The 19,574-nt window shown below is 38.8% G+C and overlaps 1 protein-coding gene across 11 annotated transcripts in view; it reads left to right on the top strand.

Annotated features, from left to right (window-relative positions):
• Positions 1-19,574, top strand: part of PTPRM (protein tyrosine phosphatase receptor type M) — an 853,909-nt gene that overhangs the window by 698,061 nt on the left and 136,274 nt on the right. The window lies entirely within an intron of this gene.

The following is a 19,574-nucleotide window of genomic DNA, read 5'->3' as shown; positions in this document are numbered from 1 at the left end:
AGCATAGGATGAGCCCTGAAAACTGTGGGGTGTGGCCCCCCAAATAATTCCTCCCCACCAAAAAAAAAAAAAAAAAGAAAAGAAAACCACTTTACACCAGTTAGAGTTGCCCCAAAGTTTTGATCAGACAAACAGTAAAGGAACTGGTGCCTGATTGATCAACTGCTGCTATGTCCTGCCAGTCCAGAGATTATGCCCCCATCCTAGGAGGAGTGGGGACAGCTTTCAAGAAACTTTGGGCGCAGTGGTATTCTCTTACCACATTAAGGAATATTAAAATCTTGTACAGTAGCATAGTGGGAAAGATTCTTGCCTTATATGTGGCTAACCTGGGTTCAATCCCCAACACCCAAGGTGGTCCCCCTAAAGCACTGAATAATTCCTAAGTTCAGAGCCAGAAGTAACCCCCTAGACATTGCCAGGTGTGGCCCAGAAAGGAAAAAAAAAGAAAAAAGTTTGAATATTTAAATCTTACCTCTTCAAAGACCCTTGTAATCAATACATTCTGTTAGGAAGTCTGTCAGAAAATTGACAGTCTGCTGATTAGAAGAGATTTGATTCTGAGAAGCATCCAGTTGCTGTGGCCACATGCTCATAAAGGGTGGGATGCAGTTGGGGAGATGCATCCTGTCTAGTTTAACCTTCTTAAAGAAAATCAGTTCACTGTCACTGATGAAGGTAAAGTAGCTGCAGTGAAGGTATAGTAGAATTCTATAGCTCAGTGACTTTTTTAGATCTTTGGATGTGTTTCTGGTTCCTGATCTACCTAAGTCTTAAGAAACACCTTGTTGGAATAGTGTATTTTTAAATTTCTTCCTGCTTCCTCCAGATCTTACAAGTTTGATTCTTCAACTGATCTCTTCTTGGGACCACAGTCATGATACTTAGTTTTATACCCCAGATGCTATGCTGTCTGGGGTTTTGCTCCTTTTCTGAACTTAATCACTGAAGATTCACTGCAGCAGTCAGAATCATGCACTGCTATGCTTCTTTTGGTGTGTCACAGACAGAGACACACTTTGCTCTGCTGACATGTGCACCCTTGTCTGCTACCAGTGACCTCAGTTCATAAGACCACAAAGCCACGGAAACTCGAGCAGACAGGACCCCGAAGGCTTGATTTAAGTTCAGAAAATATTTTCAGATGAACATCAGCATTTGAGCAATCCTGAAATTCTTAGATGCACCTTTTGTAAATATAACTTCCACTTCAATGAGATAGACTACCTCTGCGTATTTCGTCATGCACTCTTAAATGCTAGCTTCATAATTAACAGGATTAAGAGTAAGACTTGGAAAAGCATTAATATCTTATGAAAGACAAAATTAGGCTATTGAGAAAATATAAGCCTAATGAATGGAGATGATGTCTTAGTTCTCTTCAATATTCTGAATGCAGGATTGCTCAAGTGTTGATTAAAGATATTAATGTCAAAGAGATTAGTTATTAGAAATACAATCTATAATAAAACCTGAGTCCAGTTTTTCATGGACTGGTTTTAAAAAACCAACTTTGAGGTTTCCTGCAGTGCACTATATTGATGATGCATATCTCAAAGTGTATAAAATATTTCCCATTCATATTTCTTAATTAAATATGATTTATAAATAAACATAAACTGAAACATCTTATACTAATTTAGCTGTATTGTTATTGATGATTCACTAAGGAGTTGTTAAACTCTGAAATAAAATGTTAATTAAATTTCAAAAAACTCATTTTCTCAATCTAGCTATGTAATAGATTAGCGGGTACTGCTTAAACTAATAGATACGTGTATCAAATTATCCTATTTTATTCCTTAAAATAATATATGTCAACTATAGGGCTGGAGTGATAGCACAGCGGTTGGGCTTTTGCCTTTCATGCGGCCGACCCATGTTCGATTCCTCCACCACTCTCGGAGAGCCCGGCAAGCTACTGAGAGTATGGAGCCCGCATGGCCGAGCCTGACCAGCTACCCGTGCATATTGGATATGCCCAAAACAGTAACAATAAGTCTCTCAATGAGAGACATTACTGGTGCCCGCTCGAGCAAATCTATGAGCAGTGGGATGACAGTGACAGTGACAGTGTCAACTATATCTCAATAAGGCTGGGAGAAAACAAATACTTTGAAGATCAAAGCTATGATGAAGGGTTTTTTAGATAGACTGTACAAAGCTGTTCATAATTAGGTTTCAGTTGTACAATGTTCCAACACCCATCCTTCCACCAGTGTACATTTTCCAGCATCAGTGTTCCCACTTTCCCTCCCATCACCTCTCTGTCTCTGTCTGTGTCTGTCTGTCTGTCTCTCTCTCTCTCTCTCTCTCTCTCTCTCTCTCTCTCTCTCTCTGTCTCTCTCTCTGTCTCTCTCTCCTTTTAGCCATTGTGGTTTGCAATACAGATACTAAAGAAAGGAGAAAAATGAAAAAGAACATAGACTAAAGCAGGAATTAATAGGACCAACTGGAAGAAATGTGAAATGGAAACTTCTATTCAGAATAGTCCTTTCTGAGACTAGAGTGGTAGCACAGTGGGTATAGCATTTGCCTTGCACATGACCAACCTGGGTTCTTTCCCTGAGACCCCATATGGTCCTCTGAGCACTGCCTGGAGCAATCCTCCAGTACAGAGCCAAGAATAAGCCTGAGCACTACCAGGTGTGCCCCCCCAAAACCATTTTTTTTTAAAGTGTAGTGTTCACACTCAGTAATTTTCAGATGATGCAGCATCTCCCTCTTCTGCTTTACCTGGTTGGGCATGGTGAGGGGTGTTGATGTTGGCAGAAGGACTGTGCAGGGACAGAGTGGTGAGTGATGCTGGCACAGGGTCCAGGGAGAAAGGGCCACGTCTGGGAAGCCTGCAGTACCAGCCTCCTGTTCTGCTTCTGTGCCTGACTTACCTGCCTCTTCCTTTGGAAGCTTATGTTAGTGCCCGGATTCACAGTCCAGGAAAGACCTGGGATGCTCGCACTCAAGCCCCCTTCCTCTCACCTTGGGGTACTTCTATTGCTGTGACCAGAAACTCCTGAAGCAGTTGTTTTTGTGAAATATATCTGTTTTTTGTCCTTCTCTCTCCCCGCTCGTGGCTCCCAGAGCAACGCTGCCAAGTGTGCTTCTTTTCCTGAACCCTATGCAGCAGGTTAGGGCTGTTGCAGTGCGTTCCAGAGAGAGAGGCTCCCACAGCTCAGATACTACCATCCATGGCCTGTGACACTGGCTTCGTACAACTTACCTCTGGCCAGCTCAACACTACTCCTTATTAGTTGTGTGACCTGGCAAGCTCTCTACTCTCTCTAAGCTGCAGTTTCCTCATCTATAAGAGGACATCCTTGTGAGGATCAACTCATTCAGTGCATTGTAAGTGCTGGAAATGATGTTGGCATTTGGTTGCAGTGTAAGCTAGTGAGAGAGAAAAACAGATCCAATAGAAAGCTGTTTCCTATTGCTTCTTCAGTTCATCTCTGTGTGCTTGCTCCATCTGAGGAGAATAAGTCCATCATTTTACAGAAAATGTTTATTTCATTTTTGCTTCTTTTATGAAAGTCAATAATTCCCTCACCATGTATTATATCATCCAAAGTTCTCTATTAAAAGTAACTTAAAATAAGTTATTCTGAGGATGGAACGATAGTACAGCAGGTAGGGCACTTGCCTTGCATACAGCCAACCTGGGTCCAATCCTTGGCATCCCATATGGTGCCCCGAGCACTGCCAAGAATAACTCCTGAGTACAGAGGCAGGAGTAACCCTTGAGCATTGGCAGGTGTGGCCAAATAAAAATAAATAAATAAATAAATAAAATTCTGTGGAGAAATAGTTAAAAACTGAGAAAAGTATTCATTAAATATACACCATCACCATTTATTGCTAAAATCGTGAGTTAGGAAAATCTTAAAGAATGGTATAATTTTCGACCTAGGAATACTGTTTTTTCTATATGCTTCTATACTTTGAGGATTTGGAGAAATTTTTATATTGCACCAATTAGTCCACCAGAGTATACAACGCACATACTGTAAATCCGAGACTAGACTAGCTGGGTGCTGGGTTCTGGGGACAAAGCAAAGAATCCCCTGCTATGCCCACAAGAAGCCCGGCTCTGCTGGGGAAAATGGCCATATAGTAACTATAACGAGTGAGTTAAATCCAACAAGAGAGATGTAAAGCCACACTCTGCAGCCTGTGCGGACACCAGCCTCGAGGGCACAACTAGACAACATGACTTTACCCTTAAAGAGTGGGGGGTACTTAGCAGACACTGTGGAAGTTCTTCTAACAGATACCCTATAGACCTGGCAGATTTTTACTCAACAATTTGTGAATCAAGGGCAGTATCCAGTCTTGCAGATAGAAAGGACTTCCATGCGACAGACCTATGAGCCCACCAGGAATGCTCCCTGAGTGCAGAGCCAAGAGTTACCCCTGAGGACTGTGGGTGTGGCCCAAAAATTAAAACATTTTTTAAATTGAGCAAAGTAAGCTGGACCTAGAAAATTCTGCAGGGGGCTTGTTTGTTGGTTAAAGTGGCTAACTTTCCTTCATCATCATCATCATCATCTCATTGATCGTTGAATTTCTTGAGTGGTCTCAGTAATGTCTCCATTCATCCTAGCCCTGAGATTTTAGAAGCCTCTCTTCACTCATCCTTCCCAACGATGCCTCATTGGAGGCTCTTTAAGGGTCAGGGGAATGAGACCCATCATTTTTACTGGTTTTGGCATATGAATACACCATGGGGGGGGGGGTTGCGAGGCTCTCCCATGTGGGCAGGAAACTCTCAGTAGCTTGCCAGGTTCTCCCAGAGGGAGAATTAGGCTTCCCTTAGAGGAAGCAAACAGCATTGCTTAGAGTATCTCAGGCAGTCTGCGCTGGACACTCAGCACTGTTTGACCTATGTCTTCTGTCCCTAGGAGAACCAGAGCAAGAAGTTAGTGAAATTTTAGTTTATTCGTTTGGAGTATAGCATGAGTGAGTCCATCTTGGGTTTTTCTAGCTACTTTAGCAAGATTAAAGAGGGAGCATTCCCAGTAGATACAAAAGCAGGAAATGGGGTATGCTGGGAAATGGTAGTAGTGCTGTGTGCCTTAAAATGGGCTTCAATAGTGAAGGAACTCCGCATGCCACTGAGAAGCTTGGATATCATCCTAGAAGCTGGGAAAATAGAGGGACACTCAATTCTGTTTTTACAAACAGCTTATTTTTAGAAATTTTTTGTCAGAGGCACCCAGGAATTTCTTGAAAAGATAATAATCAGCAGCACCCAGAAAGAGGAGAGATAAAATGTATTTACTGAAGATAAAGAAATTCAATGAGACTATCTCCTCATCCAGACCAGGCTTGATTAGTAACAGCAATCAATTACTTCAGTTGTGAAGCATCTCGGGGGACAAATGTCCAGAAAGTCTCCATCTGCTGCCATGACTCAGCAGAGCCAGCCCATTGGCCTTTCTGGTTTTCTCCAATCCACACCTTCCTGATTCTTCAATTAGGAAGAATCAGCCATCTAGATTTTAAAATAGTTTTAAAATAGCGACTTTCTCTCTATTGACACTGTTTGAACCAATTCATCTGTATCTTTTCCAAGACAAATATCTAAGCCTTGGCTGGAACACCCAAAGGATTTATCCCCACTCAATTGCTAAATGTATATGCCCAAACAAAAGGAAAATGTGTGTGTGTGTGTGTGTGTATGTGTGTGTGTGTGTGTGTGTTGGGAGGGGGGCAGAGAAACACACAATGCAAATTTTCTATTTTATTTTGTTCTCACAAGATTGTCATATGGCATCTCTCACTAGGGAAATGCAGTAATTTGATTCAAAGGAAATTCAGGCATGAATCACAATAAAAAAGTAAACATGCTGAATTGAACAGAAAATGGCATGTCAGCAGGAGAGAGTAGATGGGGTCTCAAGAGAAAGAACATGTGAAAAGGGCAAGTTTGTTTACAGTGCTGAGAGAGAGGAGCTGCCACTGCTTTCCAGCCAGCAGGGACAAGGCCATCCTGGCCCCTGGGGGAGCCGGGGCTTTACCGAAAATGGGGCAAGGCAAGAGCTCCGTTCTGGGAAGCAGAGTTAGACTTGACCTCTGACCTCTGGGCCTTGGGGACTTTATCACCTGGAATATAAAAGACAGATTAGGATTCTAGTGCTCTGCCCAGAACCCAGAGGCTCATTGTAGGCTGGATGTGAGTGTCGCCCAACCCCCACCGTTATTTCTCAGGCATGCAGCAGCCTCAGAGGGGAGGGTGCCGCCAGAGGGAGCTGCCATGAGCAGCTGGCAGATCTGGAGAGTGACTCTCTTCCCCTCTGTGGTACCCAAAGGCTTTCTTTTTTCCTCAGTTTTTGAACTAACCCTAATGTTGTGGGGACCCACTCACAAAGGTCAAAAGAAAGCAACCTTAAGTAGGAAACAATTGTGTAATTCTGAACAAAGGTATGTTTGATTCTAGGTGTAAAGTTAAAATATAGGAAAACCAGCAACTTCAAACTACCTTAACTAGGGAGGGCTGACCAGCACAGGTGACACACAGGTGATGAACTTTTCATTAGCTAATAATTAGTTTCACTCTCAGTTGCAAAAATGTATTTTCCAATGACTAAAGTAAAACTTACAAACCTTAGTAATTCTTGACAGCCTATTCCCGGGGGGAAATGTATGTGTTCACATGTATATCTAAGTATGTTTAGAAATGCATTATATTACTTTTTCCTTCAGGGTACAAACACTGGTGATTAATTTTATAATTGAACATTGTTTTTGAGCCCTGTATAAACTGGAGAATTGAAGACATTATGCCTTAGTCTCCAAGCTTAAATGCAACTTATGCATTTTTTCTGAGGAAACTAGATTGTCTTTAAACCTGTCTCCTTGTAAGTCTTTTAAAAACTATGTGGATTGCATATTTTCCTCTCTTATCTTTCTCTTGTTTTCTAAACAAAAGATCTAGCTGTGTTAAACACAAGCACTATCTTATATTTGTTGCTTTGGTCTATAGTTGTGGCAAATTAGGAAAGGATTATTAAGACATCTTCCTTGTCTTTCAATATCTTTTTTGTATTTACTGGCTCCCGCCTCAGGGATGACATCAAAATCTTTAAAACAACAATATGTATGCATACATACACATATTTATATGTACATATGTATATATATCTTTAATTGTATTTAAGCATATATGTAATTTTTATTACATGGGTATATGTACTTTATTAATATATGCATATAACTGTGCATATATCCATGTATGTGTATATATGTATATGCATGTAATTATGCATATAGAATATATGCACTGTATGTCTTCAGTTTATTACTATCTGCATCGTCATATACTTTCCATGACATAAACCAGTATACATTTTATGTAAAGAAGTGATATGTGAGTAGCTTTCTGATCAGCTTTTCCTTGCAAATACATAGAACCTTGCAAAACTACTGATAAAATAAAATAAAACAACAGCAACAACAAAATGCTCTCCACAACTACCATGTGCTTTCTAGAAGGCTGTGTTTGTGTTTACCCATTTGATGCCCTTTAACTACAAATTCCTTCTTTTTTTTTTTTCTGTACAAGACATACTGGCAGGAGCACTTGGGGAAGAGCGCCCAGTACCCTGGTAGACGAGTTAGCTGAGGCATAATGATATGTGCTTTTAGTTTTAAAGAACATTGCATGGCAGCCTCATTGCTGGGTTCTGCAAAGGGGCATGGGTAGGTATAGTAACAGAATGATGGTACTTTGTGTCACTGGGCTGAGAGAACCTGAACCTGGCACAGCTGCTTCTGTTCTTGTTCCCCAGTCTTGGGTGAAGGCCCTGCTTCCCGCTCACCTCCAACCCACAGCTTTTCATATGAGCCTTTCAGTTCCCGTTTCATATTCTGAGGCACCAGCTGAGTCAATCAATTGCCACAATCAGTGCAGGTTATTTTCTATCCCACAGGATACAAAACAAACAAAACAGAACCATTGAGAGCTGAGGATGGGATGTTGGGGGGAGTATTGGCAAGGTTTGTAAATGCATTAAGAATCACAACAGCTGTGCTTCCAGTTGCTGAAGCAGCCAAGTGAGTTTTGCTATTTTTTCCTCTTTCTTTATTATGGTTATTCTGAGCCAGGTTCATAAAAAAAAAAAAAGAAAAAACTTTCATCTGAGAGTTTGAGGTTGCTTCGATTTCTTTGGGACAAGTCAAGTATATGTGTTCATGGATGCTATATAGATAACAGTTTCTGCATATTTTAATGCAATAGTAAGGGTTGGGGTTGTTGGTGATGACTTGGTTCATATTTTCTAAACTGTCTCTTTTTCAGTTGTTGCATGCTCAATTTTGTCATGCTTTCTTTCAGGACATCTTAAGGTGCTAGCTGATTTCTTATCCACTTTCTTTTTGCCCCTGATAATATCATGTACAAACTCCAACTTCAGAGAATTTGGTTAAAAAATTGTTATTTCCTATTACTCTCCCTCCTTCTCTGACAATAGTTTATGGCACTGGATACTTTCTAATTTGTTTGAAGCACTTACTATACTTAACTTTCTGACTTCCATTTTGAATCAGGTTGCTAGAATTTTCTATCCTGGGAGAAATTAAGCAGTTTTCCTCCTACTTAACATGCTTTTAGCACCAGATGTGATTAGTCACAGAACATAACCAGTGCCCTGGCATTTGCTCATCTCCTGTCTGGCTGATCTGACTATCCTTCATCCTGACCCAGCTAGCTTCAACACAGTTGTCATTGCCTCCTTCCTGTCCCTTACCTCTATATCTGCAGGTCACGAGTCCTGACTACTTTTCCTCCACCATTTTCATCCCTTCCTTTTTTTCTCCAGTCCTGCTCATGACCTGATCTCTTGCATACCCAATCACACAGCATTCCATCTCCTCCTATTCAAATTTATCCTTTCTTCTCCATAACTAGTTCTCCTTATAAAACATCTGTGCTATCACTGTTGATGAATGCTTTAAAATGTGCTATGTATTATTTCCAAAAACAGTAAGCTTCTTAGCTTACACACTCCACTTTCTGCGAGTGCATGCCTTCATTTCAGCCTTTAATTTTAACCACAGTTCCTTTATGCCTTACATCACCTCGGCTTGCTTTCCTGAATTGCTGTCATCTCTCACACTCCATGCCTGTTTTATGTTGTGCCTTCTGCCTCAGGTGACTACTGGCTCCTTCCCTTACCACAACCCTTCTAACACAGTCCAAAAGTTACCTCCTCCTTGTAGGATCACATTGCTTTTCCTTTCTCCCTTGCCACAAGGAGCTTACTTGCCCTGATTGCCCAACCAGAAACAGTCATTCTTTCACACTCAAATCACTCTTTCAAAGATAACACACTACTGAAAGTAGATAAAGGACCAAACATGATAGCCTCTCAGTATCTATATTGCAAACCATAATGCCCAAAAGTAGAGAGAAAATATGGGGAAAATTGTCTGCCATAGAGGCGGGGGGAGGGTTTAGATGGGGGAGATCCTGGGGACATTGGTGGTAGAAAATATGCTCCATCATTGTATGACTGAAACTCAAACATGAAAGCTTTGTAACTATCTCATGGTGATTCAATTATAAAAGAAAAGATAACAGTACGCAACATATTAACAAGTAATATGGTAGACAACATCAGTGATATATCGGGAAATGCAGTTCACCCTTGAACAGCACAGATCTGAATTACATGTGTAAATATGAATTACATGTATACATATCTTTTCAATAAGTGCATAGGACCGGAGAGATAGTACAAGGACACTTTCCTTGCATGTGGCCAACCCAGATTGAGTTCCTTGCACTATATGTGGTCCCTGGCACCACTAGGAGTGATCTCTGAGCATAGAGCCAGGAGTAATCCCTGAGAACCACCAAATGTGGCCCAAAAAACAAAGAAAGGTACATAAATATATTTTTATACTTAATGACTATGACAATTATGACCATCCTTTTAAGTTTTCTTTTTTTCTAGTTTACTGTATTATAGAATGCAGCATATCATAAATATACAAAGTGTGTGTTAATCATTAATAGTTAAGTTTGGACAGAAGTTAAAAGTCATATACAGATTATTTAGTCTGGAAGAGGTTCATTATCCCTAATACCTTACTATCCAAGGGTCTTAATAGAAGTATATTAACTGATGTTGTATTAACTGATAATACAATGGGAAGTATACTAATTCATAATATGGTAAGCTATTGTAAATCAATTGACAGTCAATATTTGGCAAACACTAAGTATGTGATTCTTTATATTTGCCAAATTGCTTTTTGTATTTAAACACATGCACCCCTAGAAAGGGAAAAGAAATGATGGAATGGTAGAGGTATAAAAATACATACTTGGAGTGGTAACAAAACATCAAATTGGGAATAAATGAGTTACTAGCATCCAATCAGGAAGAAATTTTACTGACCAACTTGAATCTTAGTTCAGTCCTTTTAAATTGGAAATACTCCTTCTAGTTTTTCTCATTGAATGGCAACCATATATTTACATTCTGGAATGACTATTCTATTTGATTTTGTCTTTAATTATCTGTTTATCCCTAATAAATAACATGTAGCTATTTAAGTGAGAATTCCATCTATCTCATAAAATGATTTTTTAAGGGAGAAACTATCAGCACACATTGTTGTGATGTGTTTCTAACACAAAAATGGGTATCTGTGTTATCATGGACATTTCTGTAAGAATTAAGGATCTGAGGAGCAGAATTCTCAGAATCTCTTAATTTGCTCTTAAAATTTGATGATGTTAAAGGTCCCTACTTTGCCTCATACCAAATATGTCACACTGACACATATACACAGAGCCACAGAGAGATAGCTCTAACCACATGCCATTCATTTATTATCATACACGTTATAAATGAGGACATGATTCAGAGTTGAAGTAGCTTGCCTCAGGCTATCCCACTATGAAGCCATAAGATTTATCCCGTCATTTTTTTGACTCTTGGATCTGAGAGCTTTCCACTATACCACATCACTTTCTTATGGAAATACAGATCTGTGAGAATAACTCCTATATTTTATTGATTTGACTTGAGATTTCATGGAATGAGTGTTATTTCTGAGGGCTGTTTGCTTTGAACAGTCTTCCTTTCTTTGGCAGAGAACCCTCCTAGCCCCGGGGGGCCCTATCGTCAACACCAGTTCTGGTGCTTTTCAGCATCTCAGCTGCAGCAGATGCTGGCCATTAACCTCACTCAGTGTCCTGGCTCTGAAAGCAAGGTCACTGAGTACTGCTCCTCCTCTGCCCTAGTTTTCCACTGTCTGAGAAATGCAAGAAAATCGTTCTGCAGATATCAGCCAGCCTGGCTCATCCGAAGCCCATTCGGGCCAGTTATAAACCAAAATCAAGCAGCAGCTCTTGAGGGCCATAAATTCTGTATACTGCCTACCCAATATCTTCTGTCAGCTAACCATAAAGAGGAGGGAAGGCAGAGGGGAGGGGAAAAATGGATGTGTAAACTTGAATTGTATGTGAAAGTCCAAGCTATTCAGAAAGATCCTCTTGGAAGAGGTTGAATCTTTTTCTAACGATATGATACACTTTGGCCATGACAACCTTGTTAACTGTTTATTTCCAGCAAAGATGATCCCTATTAATTTTGAATAAATGTCACATAAAGTCAGCAGTTGAAAATTCAGGTTTCTCCCACATAAGACAGATCCGAGTCAAAAAAAAAAAATGACGGGATAAATCTTATGGCTCCATAGTGAGATAGCCTGAAGCAAGCCACTTCATCTCTGGGTAGTAGACAGGACAGAGGATTTGCCATCCTAAGTCTTAGGTCCTAAAACCCTGTTTCTGCTATTGAACCCTTGATGACATCGCTCATCTTCCTAAAACAACCCAGTATGATCACCGGATGTCTGGTGGAGGAGAGTAATGCCAGACTCCCTGTTCAGTGGACATATTTCCATGGCGAGGATATTTTTCAGTGAGAGAAGGTCAGCAGTTACCCAAGAGAGCACTGCAGTCTGGCAGTCTCTGCTCTGTAGAGTGCCTTCATGATGATCAGGGCTTTTTTCCTGCCTCTTACTAAATCTGAAATTGTTCAGTATGTTCTGGAGGGTAGAGTTTGGGGCCATATTCACTGGTGCTCAGGGTTAACCTCTTGCTCTGTGCTCACAGATCATTCCTTGTAGGACTGAATGGTATATGTCGTTCCAGAAATCAAACTAAGCCACATGCAAAACAAATGCCTTCATTCCTGTAGTATCTCTCTGGCCTCTGTTCATAAATGAGTATATTAAGTGTTTTTAGCCTGCTGTGATACACACACACACACACACACACACACACAAAGTGTTATTGTTCAGAAACACTATGTTATAATAATAATTTCATGTAAAAAAACTGTCAACAGATGATCATATTATTCACTATAACATTATTATAAACAGTGTTAACATTTATGATATTATTATACACAATCATCACGCTTAATAAACTACAAGGATCCCAAGACCATCCCTCTTTGTCCGTAAAGTTACTTTCGATCCACCTCTTAATCCCCTCACCCACTCACCTGCTTGCTAACCTCAGTTTTGTCATTAGATGCCGTCTCTTCCCTTGTTTTATTTCTCTATATACCACAATTAGTGAAATTATCTAGTATGTATCTTCTTTCTCTGTCTTCCTCTAGTTTTCTTCCTTTTTAGTTTCTTGCAGCAATCAATTCTACTCCTCAAACCATCTCCAAAACACAAGGAATTCTAACTTGAGAGGATATGGGAGGGATATTAGTATGCTTTTTGCGGGGGGGCCTCACTATTCTTAAAATGTGTCTATGATCATAGTTATATTACATCTCTATCCTCAAATTATGACAATAAGGAAACATCTGGAATAAATGAGTTATTTTATTTCACATTACTTAATTTGAATTACTGAATTTATTTCACATTTAATGTTGTATAAACTCACATTGTTTTTACATTATTACATTATTCAACATAATATTAAATCAGAACCCATAACTATTTGACCTGTCATATCACTGTAAAGAAAGAAAAAGTGCTGACTTTTCCTTTTCAATTTCATTTTTCAACTTCTGTTGCATCCTCTGAAGTAAAAGTAGTTTATGTCCATGATGGAATTTACCCATTTTATTTAGTAACTTATAAATTTTAAAAACCTCACTTCTTTTGTCTCCTATTCTTGCCCCCAGGGACAACATGAAAATTTTTTTCTTTGGTTCTCTATTTACTTCAGGGAAATTACAAAATACTGAATGATTGCAATGTATTCAGTGTTAATTATAAACATATAGCATGTGTTTATATATGTATTGTATTTATGTGCCTTAGGTAATTATTGATTTGAGTTCCTTGCCAATTTCATGGCCAAAATATTTTACTTGGCTGATTAGTAAGTATAGTTTAAGCTTGCTTTTTGAAACATGAAGAGAATATACTATAAGTCCAATTAACATAAATCTTATGTCTAAAGAGAATGCTTACTTTTATTTTTATTTAATAGGCATGGTTGTATACATTAACCAAAATATTATGAATAAAGTGAACGGCATTAATAATAAAATCTTGTTATCATGAATCTTGAATTAATCATTTGTAATGTTAAAAATTTGAAAGCCATTAAATTATACTTAGAGCAGAAAACAAATGTTTGCTATATTTGAATAAGGAATGAATTGTTTAGTCATAAGGAGTCACTGAGCAAAATGCTCTCATATATTCAGTACTTTGAAAAGACAAAGAGAAAAGTAACAAGAGTAATAAAATTGGTATCAAGAACATACACACACAAGTTAAAACTTTTCTGAGTTATAATGCTCTTTGTTTATCATTTAATGTGACATATAATTTTTACAATAAATTTGGAAACTTTTAGGAAAATATAAAGAAAGTAATTACTCACAAGCGATATTCAGTTTTCATTGTTTTCTTTCCAATATTTTAATGCCTTAGAATTTCTATATTGTTTTTTATCTTATTTTCCAACTTAGTATTTCCCACAAAAACTTTTCTGGGACCACTCCTGGTTCAGAGCTCGGGGTTCACAGGTGGTAGTACTGTGATACCATTTGCAGTGCCAGAGTTTGAACCAAGGTCACAGCCTCAGTCCAACGCCAGGCAACACCTTATTCTTTGTGCTATCTTTCTGGCCCAACCTCTGTTATTTTCTTTGCATAATTTTAGAGGTGGAATTGCTGTACATAAAACTGTACTGCAAAGCAGTAGTAATTAAAACAGCATGGCATTGGAATAAAGATAGATCTGCAGATCAGTGGAATAGAGTTAAATATCCTGACACAAAACCTCAAATATATGATTACTTAATATTTAATAAAGAAATGAAGCAAGGAAAACCTCTTTAACATGTGTTGCTGAGAAAACTGGACACTTGTTAACTGGGTAGTTAACAAGTATTGCTGAGAAAACTACATGCAAAAAATAAACTCAGAACTCTATCTAATGCCAGGCACAAAAATCAGACCAAAATTAATTAAAGATCTCAATACAGAACTGATTCCATATGGTACATAAAAGAAAACGTAGGAAGAACCTCCATGACATTGAAGCTAAATGATACCTTTGAAGATGAAACACCACTGACCAAGCAAGTGAAAGATAAACAAATGAGACTACATTAAACTAAGACGGTCTGCACCTCAAAAGAAATGGTGACCAAGAGACAAAGATAGTCCCTGAAATGGGAAAAGTTATTTACCCAATACTTGATAAGAGGTTATCAAGTACTTGATAAAGTAATTGATAAGAGGTTAATATCAAAAATATACAAGGCACTGGTTGAACTCTACAAGAAAAAAAATCCAACCCACCAAATAATGGGGAGAAGAAATGAACAGAAACTTCCTCAAAGGAAAAATACAAATGGCCAAAAAGCACACGAAAAGTTGCTCAGCATTGCTAATCATCAGATAGATGCGAATCAGAACAACAGTGAGATACCATCTCACACCACAGAGCTAGGCACACATCAAAAAGAACAAGAACAACCAGTGCTGGCAAAGATGTAGGTAGAAAGGGACTCTCATTCACTGTTGGAGGGTATGGTCCAGCCTTTTTGAAAAACAATATGGACATTCCTTAAAAAATATGGATACTGAGCTTCCATTCAACCCATCAATACCACTTCTAGGAATATACCCGGGGGTTCTAAAAAGACACATCAGAAACACCATTTGCACTCCTATATTCATTGCAGCACTATTCACCATAGCCAGAATCTGGAAGCAACCTGAGTGCCCAATATCAGACAACTGGATAAATGAACTATGGTACATCTACACAATGAAATAAAATGCAGCCACCAGGGAAAATGAAATCATGAAATATGCTTTCAATGGATAGACATGGATAGTATCATGCTAAGTAAAATGAATCAGAAGAAGGGGGACAGACATAGAATGATTAAATTCATTTGTGGGATATAAAAAAATAGCATGAGATTAATACCCAAGGACAGTAGAAACAACGATTGGAAGTTTGCCCTAAGTGGTGGGGGGAGAAAAAAATTCGGATAGAGAAGGGACCACTATGACAATGATCACTCTGAAAAAGAACTGTGTGCTGAAAGTAGGTAAAGGAACAAACATGATAACCTCTCAGTACCTGTATTATAAACCATAATGCCCAAAAGAAAAGAGAGAGAGTGAGACAGAGAGATAGAGAAGTGCCTGCCATAGAGGCAGGCTGTGGTGTGGGGGTGAGGGGGTGGGAGAGAAACTGGGGATATTGATGCTGGGAAATGTACACTGGTGCCTGCTCTCCGCCCAAACAAGACCCTAAGCAGCCTCCCATGAATGGCTCCTCCACCCCCCTACAGCCATGATCCCAGAGGCACAAACGAATATCGGAATGCTGGCAGAAATACCTCTGGACCTAATTACTAAAAAATACCAGAATTCCAAAACCATGCGGCCACTGTCGCAGCCGTCCAACATCATATGCTCTTCATTATCAGCAATAGAAAACAAATGATCTAATGATGCCTTTTCGGCAGGTCTGATTGTTGGGGGGAAATTCCAAATAATAATAGGGGGGTTTCTGTCGAAAATTGAATTTAAGCAAAGTAAAGAGAGAGTAAAGTGAAAATCATCTGCCACACAGGCAGGGTGGGGGGTTGGATGGGGGGGGTTACTGGGGTTCTTGGTAGTGGAACGTGTGCACTGGTGAAGGGATGGGTGTTTGATCATTGTATGACTGAGACTAAACTTTAATGCTTTCTAATTGTTCTCATGGTGATTCAGTTAAAAAAAATTTAAAAATTTTTACTTGTTTTTATTTTGTTTTTGCTTTTTGGGTCACACCTGGCGATGCACAGGGGTTACTCCTGGCTCTGCACTCAGGAATTACCCCTGGCGGTGCTCAGGGGACCATGTGGGATGCTGGGAATCAAACCAGGGTTAGCCGAGTGCAAGGCAAATGCCCTACCCGCTGTGCTATCGCTCCAGCCCCCAAATTTTTTTTTTAATTTTTTAATAAAGAAATGTACACTGGTGAGGAGATGGAAGGATCAGTGTTGAAACATATGGCTAAAATCTAATCATGAAGACTGACTGTATCTCACAGTGATTCAATTTTTTAAAAGTTAATGGTACTGTATACACATTTATAAGTAGTTCTTTTTTATCAGTTTCATAGATTTAAAGAAAAAGGCCTCCACTATGGCTTTATTTGAAATAAGACATGCCTTTACATGATTTTAGCCAAATTAAATGTTGAATTGGTGAATTGTTCAAATCCTTTGCCTCTTTTTTTTTTAACTAAACAGTGAATGTCATTTTTTGTTTACTTTTGTTTTGGGGACACAATTGGAGGTACTGAGGGTTTACTCCTAGCTCTGTGCAAAGAGATAATAATAATAACTCCTGGCAGTGCTCAGTGGACCGTATGCAGTTTCCAGGTATTGAAGAGGGGTCAGCTGTATGCAAGGCCAGAACCTTATTCTTTGTCCTATCTCTCCATTCATAGGCTCCGTTCATCAGTAATGTTCCCTTGGATGTGTGTGAACTTTTTCCTGATCTACCTTTTTTTAGAAACGTGTCATCAATCTTTCTCAGCTTTGTGCGTTCCAGATTGTAGAATACTCTTTGGAAATTTACATTTTCTACAGTCAATTTTATGAAAAACTTTTACTTTTGTGTAAAATTGCATAGGATTAATTTATAAAGCTTTGAAAAAATTGACCTCTTATCAATATTAGATTTACCTAATCAGAATTATGGTTTATGATGCCACACATTTGTATCTTTTACATTTTTTCGAAAAGTACTTCAAAGTGGTTTTTATGAAATCTTATACAGCACTTAGTCATACTTTTTTGCTATATAGCAAGAGCATATATTAAAGTTACTTTTTTATTGCAAGTACTTAGACTATATTGTATTTAACAGTGTTGCATGCGGTGTGCTAAATATTCTTTAGGTTCAACTTGTTAAAACCTTTATTGTTCAATTTCTCTGCGTATTTATTAGTTGTTTGGGAGGAGGGGAAATTCCATCTATCCATTACTTAAAGAAGTATACTAAAAGGGATCATATATTTTGAAGCTAAATTATTAGTATATAACAGCTTTCGAATCTCTTTCTGTCTCTTCCAAGTTGAAATGAATGTTTCATCATTAGAAAATGATATCATTGTCTTTAGTAATACTTTAACAGTTGTTTAATTTTAATATGGTCGAGCCATTTTCTTTCTAATTGGTATTTTCCTGGGGGCTATATTTCCAATCTCGTTTTAAATCTGTCTGTTTAACAATACATAGCTGGATTTATTATTTCAGTTAAATCTTATAGATTTCATCTTTAAATTTCAGTAATGTACCATTTTGTATTTTGTTTGTTGTCTTTTGCTGATAATTAGTTAACTTCTGTCAACTTATGTTTATCTTCTTCCACTTTTTTCTTCCTCTTCAACCTCCACGTTTACTCACTTATTTTTTAATTAATTGTGTCTCAGTTTCTTTCTACTTTTCCCACTGCTAGTTTGCAAACTATATGCTGTTTTCTTTAGGCATTAAAATGTTAGGATGCATATATTTAATATTAAATAACCTAGTATTAATTAGCTTAACCTCCTCTGCATAGATACCTTAGATACCTTTCTTCCTCCTCCAAAAGTCTTGTGATACGGAACTAAGCAATCTAGTAAAAACAGAGATCAACAAATGGGACTACATTAAACTAAAAAGCTTCTGCACCGCAAAAGATACAGTGACCAGAATACAAAGACTATCTACAGAATGGGAAAGGATATTTACACAATACCCATCAGATAAGGGGGTGATATCAATGGTATATAAAGCACTGGTTGAACTCTACAAGAAGAAAACATCCAACCCCAGCAAAAAATGGGGCGAAGAAATGAACAGAAACTTTCCCAAGGAAGAGATACCAATGGCCAAAAGGCACATGAAAAAGTGCTCTACATCACTAATCATCAGAGAGATGCAGATCAAAACAACCATGAGATACCACCTCACACCACAGAGACTAGCACACATCCAATAGAACAAAAGCAACCGCTGTTGGAGAGGATGTGGGGAGAAAGGGACCCTTCTACACTGCTGGTGGGAATGCCGGCTTGTTCAGCCCTTTTGGAAAACAATATGGACGATTCTCAAAAAACTAGAGGTTGAGCTCCTATTTGACCCAGCAATACCACTGCTGGGAATTTATCCCAGAAAAGCCAAAAAGTATAGTCGAAATGACATCTGCACTTATATGTTCATCGCAGCATGGTTTACAATAGCCAGAATCTGGAAAAAACCCGACTGCCCTAGAACAGATGACTGGTTGAAGAAACTGGTACATCTATACAATGGAATACTATGCAGCTGTTAGAAAGAATGAGGTCATGACATTTGCATATAAGTGGATCAGCATGGAAAGTATCATGCTAAGTGAAATGAGTCAGAAAGAGAGAGACAGACATAGAAAGATTGCACTCATCTGTGGAATATTGAATAATAGACTATAAGACTAACGCCCAAGAATAGTAGAAATAAGTACCAGGAGATTGTTTCCATGGCTTGGAGGCTGGTCTCTCATTCTGGGCAACTCAGAGAAGGGAACACCAAGTAAAATGTGGTTGGAGGTCATGTGGGGGAAAGATGATGCGGGCCGAATATAGACTAGAGACTGAACACAATGGCCACTCAACACCTTTATTGCAAACCACAACACCTAATCAGAGAGAGAGAACAAAAGGGAATACCCTGCCATAGTGGCAGTGTGGGGTGGGGGGAGACAGGACTGGGGAGGGTGGGAGGGACGCTGGGTTTACTGGTGGTGGAGAATGGGCACTGGTGAAGGGATGGGTTATCGAACTTTGTAAGGGAGAAACATGAGCACAAAAATGTATAAATCTGTAACTGTACCCTCACGTTGACTCACTAATTAAAAATAAACTATTGAAAAAACTGAAAAAAAAGTCTTGTGATAAGGAGATTCACTCATAACAATGACTTCCCTGAGATTTATAGCATCTACAGGTAGTATCTACTTAATTTGCACATTCTTGCCTTTGGCAGGTGTACTGAGACCCCCTGGAAGCTAAGACCTAAAATCAAACAGATAAACCATTTTGAT

This window comes from Sorex araneus, chromosome 2 (genome assembly GCF_027595985.1).
Source record: "Sorex araneus isolate mSorAra2 chromosome 2, mSorAra2.pri, whole genome shotgun sequence".
Taxonomy (NCBI): Eukaryota; Metazoa; Chordata; class Mammalia; order Eulipotyphla; family Soricidae; genus Sorex; species Sorex araneus.
Note: the sequence above shows the minus strand (reverse complement) of the source record. Positions and strands in the feature narration are given on the sequence as shown.